Genomic DNA, 8,550 nt, shown 5'->3' with positions numbered 1-8,550 from the left:
CATGTGGACCCTATTTAGGGTTTAATGCTTTTTAGGAATCCATTCAGGAGTCTAAGATGATTAGATTTCTTGGGACACCAGGAATAACCTCCTCTCTCCCTTCCCCTGTGACCGCCTGCTCTGTGCTGCCCTTGAAGTCCCATCCTCCTTTACCCTAAGCACAGGCAGCAGGCCGAGGCCTCCACCGTGTACAGAGCACCTCATCAAATCAGAGGCCATCTCAAAGCCAACAAGGAGAAGATCCCTGGTTATCCCAGGAACGATCAGGTAGGGACAGCGGGTGAGTTGGCAGTGATGGCAGGAGAATCCAGGGCAAGGACAAGCTCCTCAGGAGCCAGGATTTACCCAACGACACTTGAAAGGAGGGGGCAAAAAAGAGCACAGAATGATGATCTGTTTTTAAAAAGATCAACATACATAAATAGAATTATATATACACATATAGATGTGTGTATGTATGTGTGTGTATATAAATATATGCGCATATATATAATATGTACTAAGATAAAAACTGCCAAAGATCATAAAATCTACACAAATTGACAGTTAAGTAGGATAAAGGAGGGCAAACATACAACTTCTATCATTTCTAATATGAAATTACTAGGAAAATAGTTAAAGGAATGTCACCAATTATAAAGATAATTACTGCAGTAGAAAGACAATCACTTATTAGGAGGAGAATATGCTTATTGAAAGCTTATTTTTCAAAGAGAGCCAATAAATGGGCAATATAGTAGGATGAAGTTCAGACAAAACATAATCTGCCATTCAGTAAGTACAAACTATTAGGTTGTAAATACATTAGACAAAACAAAACAAACAACAAAAAAAAAACACCAGCATTTCTCTCTATATATTATACCAACTACACCAAATAACTGATGTTGAAAGATCACAAAAAATGAGGCCAACAAAAACCATCTCAATATCAATCAGAGTTTAAGGAATACAATCAGTAAGTTAAAAAAATCACTTTAATAAGCTAAATAGCAAGGTTTAAAATGAAGACGTGAACATTTAAAAATCTGTGTGTCTAATCATATCAGGATTCAGAAAACAAGATACAGGGGCAGAAGAAGTGTTTGCACACCAGAAGGGGGAGACTGCATTGTTCTAATCTGATTTAATAACAAATTTAGTGGACAGAAAAAGCAAGTGAGGCTAAAGGAGAAATAAATATAACACTAGTAAAAACAAAGGAAAAAACCTCCTTTAATGCTCCGTGGAATATTCATTGGAAAAAATGAAAAGATGTTTGTTAGGTCAGCAGAGAACCTCAGTAAATTTTATGAGTCAGTATTATTGCCTATAATATTCTGTGACCACAGTTTGGTAATGCTAGTAATTAGTGGGAAAACAGAAAAGCTCTTTTCATCAAGATATTGAAAAAAATATATATCTTGATAATTCATATGAAAAAGGAAATAAGATTAAAAATGCAGAAATTCTAATACAAAATTAGCATGATATGAGTGTCAGAATTGTAGGCTATCAATAAAATGATGATTAGAGATCTCTAGACATGCATATTTAAAATCAGGAGAATTATGAGCTCCACATCTGGATGGAGGCTCATCTGGGGTTGGGAGGAAATGCAGGAGGATGAATAGGTGGGGTGTACCCAGACAGAGTTAGTGTTCTGGTCATGATCTTTGGTAGATAGAGGCTTTTGGACTTGGCTTTGCTTGATGGTTCTTCTGGTGGTCCTGTCTCAGATAATGTGGTGACCCTGGGGACTCAACCTGAAACACAACCATCTATGCTGGCCTCACACTTGGCCCAGCTGGGACAGAGGGTCTTGGCCTGTGTCAGGCTCTTCATTCCTGACCTCGTCATAGCATAGCATGGTGTTCTCATGTTTGCAAAAGGTAAGCACTAATGTGCATTAATGTGTTTATGAAGCTTCTGCTTCTGCCATATTTGCCAAAACATGACTAAAATGTCAGTTTTTAAAATTGGTACTGTAACCAAAACACCTGAAAAAAACAATTAGAGGAGGAAAAGTTTATTTTGGGACTCGGTTTCAGAGGTCCACGTCCATAAATGGCCAACTCTGAGGCAGAACATCATGGTGGAAAGGTGTAGAACAGGAAAGCAGCTCAGGACACGAAAATCAGGAAGCAGAAGGAGAGAGCCCTGCTCACCAGGAACAAAATATATACCCTAAAGTCCTGCCCACTGTGACCTACCTTCTCCAGCCACACCTTCCCTGCCTACAGTTACCACTCAGTTAACACATTTGGGTGGATCAATGCACTGATTAGGTTAAGGCTCTCACAACCCAATCATTTCACCTCTAAACTCTCTTTCATTGTCTCACACATGAGTTTTGGGGGGACACAGCATATCCAAACCATAACGGAAGCCCCCTGGCTAGGTCAGAATCAGTATATGCAGGGCCAACACAAGGTTGCAGATCCTGGGAGCTGTGGATAACTGAGGGCCATTGATGTGGCAGTCTACCAAAATGATCTCATGGAACTTTGGCTCAGTTGCACTGTAATCCTCTATTGTAACAGCTTCTTCATTGTCAATATGGTGGAAAACCAGAAGTAAGATTGCATCTCACACATCACCTTTCTTCATCATTAGTTGTAACAACCAGAGGCAGCATTAGATATTTAAATATTTGTTGCATCCTTTCTTTCTGATCTCTCCTTAGTTCATATAGAAGCTTCTAAATATCAGGTGGGGCCAGACTGACAACATATCAGAAATCAAGAGGTTTCCATTGTACAGTTAGTCTTCTACAGGGGCTGTTAGACTCAAGGGATACGTGCTAATTTCAGAGCTATGAAGGAGGTTCAGAAGCCTGGCTTTCAGCCTCAAAGTCTGAGCAGATGTTCCTACAATTTGGCACTGCTTCGGCTCCAAGGAACCACTTGGGAGGAGACCCTGGTCCAACCACAATACCAGGCTTTCCCTTTATAATTTTGCCTTATATTGAAATTGTGCAAGGTAGGAGGCTGGAGAAACTTGGAGTGGGAATCCTAAGTACAGAATTGGTCTTAGGTGGCAAGTCAAGGCTGAGGGCAGGACTGTCATTCAGAAAACAGGGAACACACATCTGAGGATGAAGGCAGCAAAGGTGCACTGAATCCAACTAAAATTTCAGCTCAGCCCAATCCTTTTGATTTCTCAATGGGACTGAAATAATAGCCTTTTCGTTGATTTACTGAAGGCCGGAATAGGGGAGGCATCTCTTGTAGACTATGATATTGTCTGGATCATTGGAAGGCTTTTTATACACAATGTCTAACAAAACAAGAACCATATGTGGATGAGACAAGAAACAATGGTGGATAGGCAAGAGGGAAAGAATACAGGCAGATCTCCAGGTGGCCCTGATGTTGGAATTGGTTTTTAAGATGACCTTTGGTTAATGTGTTGAAAGCCATAGAGGAAAACATGGTCAGAGTAGTTAGAAGGACCCAGACTGTCGTTAGGGAATGTAAGTCTATATTAAAAATCAAGTGAATATTATAGAACTGACATATTTATGAAATCAAGAATTCAGAAAATGGATTTAGAAGCTGATCTGATATAGTACAGCTTAGAATTACTGACCTAGAAGTCAGACCAATAGCAAACATCCAAACTGAAGTAAAGAGAAGATAGACAACACATATAGCTGCACAGGAGAAATCTGTGACATACTTAAAAGTTATCATGCAAAATTTGAGTCCTAAAAAAATGTGAAATAGAAATGGCAAAAAAAAAAAAAACATTAAAAGAGAAGGATCAAAATTTTTACTAAATTGATGAAGGGCATTAACCCAGAGATTCAACAAATTCTGCAAAATCAGTGCCTAAGCACATACAGGTAAAACTGCTCACAACCAAGGCTTTAAGGGAAATATTGAGAGCAGCCATTGAGAGAAGGCACATTGGCTGAAAGAACACAGGGACAAATGACAGCTGCACGGAAACAAATCCAGGAGTCAATGGAATGACAGTTTTTTAAGTGGCAAGGTTTTATATCCACCAAAATTCCTCCAAAAGCAAAGGTGAAATAAATTATTGCAGACAGAGACCCAGGATTGGGTTAATTGCTAGCATTCTTTTACTAGAAGAAATACTGAAGACAGTCCTTGGGACAAGGAACCACGGTTGTACCCTGCTCACAAGCTTATTAAGTTCCCTTTCACAGTTTTATGATACTATCAAGCACAAAGCCTCAGGGTCAAAGACCCTTTCTGTGAGTTCATGACCCCAGCAAGAGCAGCAGCCAGAGGAACACGCAGGCTTCCTAGAGACCCAGATCCCCCAGGGCAATCAGTAAGAACTGAAGACAGTGCATTGCCGGTAGGATCATTGCTGGTGCCGATCAATGGAATGGGATTGAGAGTCCAGAAGGAACCCTTTACATTTATGGTCTGTCAATATTTAACAAGGCACAAGTCAATTCACTTGGGGAAAGAAGACTCTTTTCCACAGATGGTGCTGTGAAATTGGTTATCCATGTGCACAAATACAGATTGGATCCCTTCTCACAGCAGGTACAAATAGGAACTTAAAATGTATCAAACATTTAAATTTAAATATAAGACAAGCTTTGTTATATGGAGTAAGTCAGTGCCTTGATGGTGACACAGCCCATTTCCTCTCTAGCAGAAGTCACCTTTGTCCCTCAGTTGTGAAAAGCCAAGTGCAGGCCCCAGGGAAGGGTGCTGCTGGGACCAAAGGTTCAAAGCTTCCAAGTTCCTGTTACTCTGCCAGACCTTGTGACCCACATGAGTGACACAGACCTTGTGACACACTCCATGAGTCTTAACACCAAAAAACCCAAATAACCTAATCAATAAATGGGCCAAAGAACTAAAAAGACACTTCTCCGAAGATGATATACAGTCAATCAACAAATATATGAAAAAATGTTCAACATCGCTAGCAATTAGAGAAATGCAAATCAAAACTACTCTCAGATTTCATCTCACTCCAGTCAGAATGATAGCCATTAAGAATACAAACAACAATAAGTGTTGGCCAGGATGTGGGGAAAGGGCACACTAATACGTTGCTGGTGGGACTGCAAATTGGTGCAGCCAATCAGTATGGAGATTTCTTGGAAAACTGGGAATGGAACCACCATTTGACCCAGCTATCCCACTCCTCAGTCTATACCCAAAGGATTTAAAAACAGCATACTACAGGGACACAGCCACATCAATGTTTATAGCAGCTCAATTAACAATAGCTAAACTGTGGAAGCAACCTAGGTGCCCTTCAGTAGATAAATAGATAAAGAAAAATGTGGTATATATGCACAATGGAATATTATTCAGCATTAAAAGAGAATAAAATCATGAAGTTTGCAGGTAAATGGATGGAGTTGGATAATATAATGCTAAGTGAGGTTGCCAATCCCAAAAAACAAATGCCAAATGCTGATATAAGGATGTTAATTCATGATGGGGTTGGGTGGGGGAGCACTGGAGGATCAGATGAACACTAGATACGGCAAAGCTGGGAGAGAAGGAAAGGGAGAGGGTATGGGAGTAGGAAAGACAGTGAAATGAGATGGACATCATTACCCTAAGTACATGTATGAAGCAACAAATGGTGTAACTCTACCTTGTGTACAACCAAAGATATGAAAAATTGTGTTCTATATATGTAATGTGAATTGTAACGCATTCTGCTGTCATATATAACAAATTAGAATAAATTTTAAAAAAATTCCATGAGTCTTGGGAAAGTCACCCTTGGGGAGATTAAGGAATTTCACACTAGTCTTTGTGACCTGGTTAATACTCTTTTCAAGACTTGAGTTTAACTTCAGGAAATGAGACTTTTTAGATTGTTCAGGAATGTAAGATTTGTACATCACAATATATTAAAATGGATTTTATGTGTGATAAGCATGTAAATATTATAGTACTTTTGTGTTTGGTTGGGTATTTCGAATTGCTTTAACGGTTATTAGTTTTTTAAAAAAGTGTACTTTTAATACACTGAAACCATTATTTTGGGTTCCTGTGTAATGAAGTGATCTGACCACGAGATGGCAGTGGCACACAACATGGAGCAAGGCTGGTTTCTGCAGAGGACGATCTTTCATTTTGGATGGTATATTTATTATAGATTTGATGAATGGGCGTTTGAGAGCAATGAGATTAATGCTGAACACACATATGAACCTTCAAATGTCTCATAAAATCATACAAAAATAAGAAATTGAGTAAGCCCTTTCCCAAACGGTTCAGGTGAGCGCCTTATCTCTGACATAGGTCCCATTAAACACATAGTCTGAGAAAATAGATTGGGTTATGGGCCTAGGAGGAAGGCTACATATGGTACTTTTCTCTGCCAAGTAAGGTTCCTTAAATGGGAAATCAAACTGGAATTCTTTGGAAGTGGGCACTTGGGTCTATGTTAAAATTCTTGAGCAGTTGATGAACGTGACTTAAACAATCTAGACAGAAAACATAAAAAGTTATTCTAAATAATTCCAGTAGGAGTTTTTCATTACTATTGTCTTTATTAATGTTCAAATTTTCCATTTCAAATCCCATGTATATTATATGTATGCTATACACAGAGTGTATTCAAAAAAGAAATCAGTGCTACCTAAAATCGAAGAATGTACCTGTATGTATATGTGAACATGGGGATGTAAGTCTTGCCATTTTAATTATAGAATCAATGATGACCTCTTTTGACATAATAAAATAACGGATTTCTCCATATGTGTTTCTGTCTTTTCCTCAGCTACTCAGAAGCTGGCATGAAGAGGCTTTGGAAAGTTGCTATGATTTTCCTGCTGTCATGTAAAATTAAAAAGGGGAAATACCCAGGGCAATGATATTGATCATGTTATATTGTTATATCACGTACATGAGTGAATATGTAACAACAAATCCCACTAATAGGTGTAATCACAATTTACCAATATAAATATGGGGGGAAAACCATTCATTCTGAATTGATTTGCCTATATTTTTACTAAAGAAATCAAATGAATTTTTGCAGTATTTTTAAAGAAATGTAGTTGCCACCTGTCATAATGTGCCTGAGGATGTTCAGTGCAGTTATTTCATTTATAATATTTTAAAATAACCATCCAGGATCAGGGTCTGTGGTGCCAATCCCCTGAAGAGAGAATGAATTGGTGGGTGCTATCCTTCCTCTGGGCTGGGGGGCTCATTGACAACATCACAGTGCCACATCTGATTCCCCCAGAGACCTGAGTGCTGCACACAGCTGGGCCAGCTGGGCTGGACTTTCCTGTGTCCTTTTCCACACACAGGCTGATGGTGCTCGAGGAAACATAAGAAAGAAGTTAGAGGGAGAGAAGTCTCTGTGGAGAAACAGGGGACAGGGGCAGGCAGGTGGGTGGTACTTCTGTGTCCAACCATCCCCCTGCAGACCCTCACTCAGCTACTTAGATACATGGGAATAGTTCCCAAGTTCATGTGACCTCAGAATCTGCAGAAGCCACAGTAAGATGATACACAGTCCAACAGCCTAAGGGTGTGTGGAGGAAAGTGAAGCATTTAAGATCTGGTTTAACTATTGCTGAGTGAGGACCTGAGTGATGTTTGAGACTGACATCTCACAGTAGGAGCACAAAATGTTGGAGAAATGGAAACAATCCATTTCAGAAAGCCAGGCACATCCGGATCTCAGTATTGCCTGGTCTGTCCCTGTATGTCCGTTTGTGATAAAAACATTCTTTTATAAAAAATTATTCTTGTGACTTTTTTTCTGATAATAGGAATGATATCAATTCTAAAGGAAATCTTTAGAAAATATATAAGTATTAATCAGAAAAATTAATATACCTTATATATTGAGGATGGCTCAATAATACATATTTCTGAGATTTGGGGTGTGTTTCTTCATGTGTACATGATAAATAGACATATGGTTTTACTTTTTTGATATTTAAAACTTACAGTTTGTTTTTTCAAAAATAAAGAACACCTTCACTGATTTACTGACCAGGACCCCTTGAATTTCCCTGTCTAATCCATCCTGACATTTTCTCCCAGAATATAACCACTAACCTGAGTTTAATCTTCACTATTCCTGCATTTCCCTTTAGACTCCATTATGTATGTGTGCATTCCTAAACAGCCCAGAGACTTATTTTGTATATTTTGAACAGTTTATAAATGAGGTTAAAATGTCCACTGCCCAGTTGTGCCGGGGCAGTGGAATAGGTTGCCACAATGGTGGGTGAGATGTAGGGGAAATGCTTTGGGGGAAGGTTCATCAGTGACAGGCTGGATGGGAGGCTTTACTAGAGTCTAGTGGTGAAGGCTGGACCTTCTTCCCTCAGAGTGCTTCACCAAGTAGCACCTCCTGCCTGTCATAATGCCACCCCAGAAGACAATGTCTCCTATTCCTCCTGGTGTTTGTCTGGTGGTGGCAGCTGAATGAAAGACACCTATCCTTTCTGCAGTGCCCTCAGTTCAGCACCAGTCACTGTGTGGAGGGAGGTTTTTGTAGGTTAGCCTGCAGAAGCAGTGACATCAGTATTAGCTTGTTTTGTTCTTTATATGACCAACATCCCAAGGAGCAGATGTCCTGTCATGCATGCAA

The sequence above is a fragment of the Marmota flaviventris genome, chromosome 16 (genome assembly GCF_047511675.1).
Source record: "Marmota flaviventris isolate mMarFla1 chromosome 16, mMarFla1.hap1, whole genome shotgun sequence".
NCBI lineage: Eukaryota > Metazoa > Chordata > Mammalia > Rodentia > Sciuridae > Marmota > Marmota flaviventris.
The sequence above is the reverse complement of the archived record's forward strand: the minus strand, read 5'-3'. Positions refer to the sequence as shown.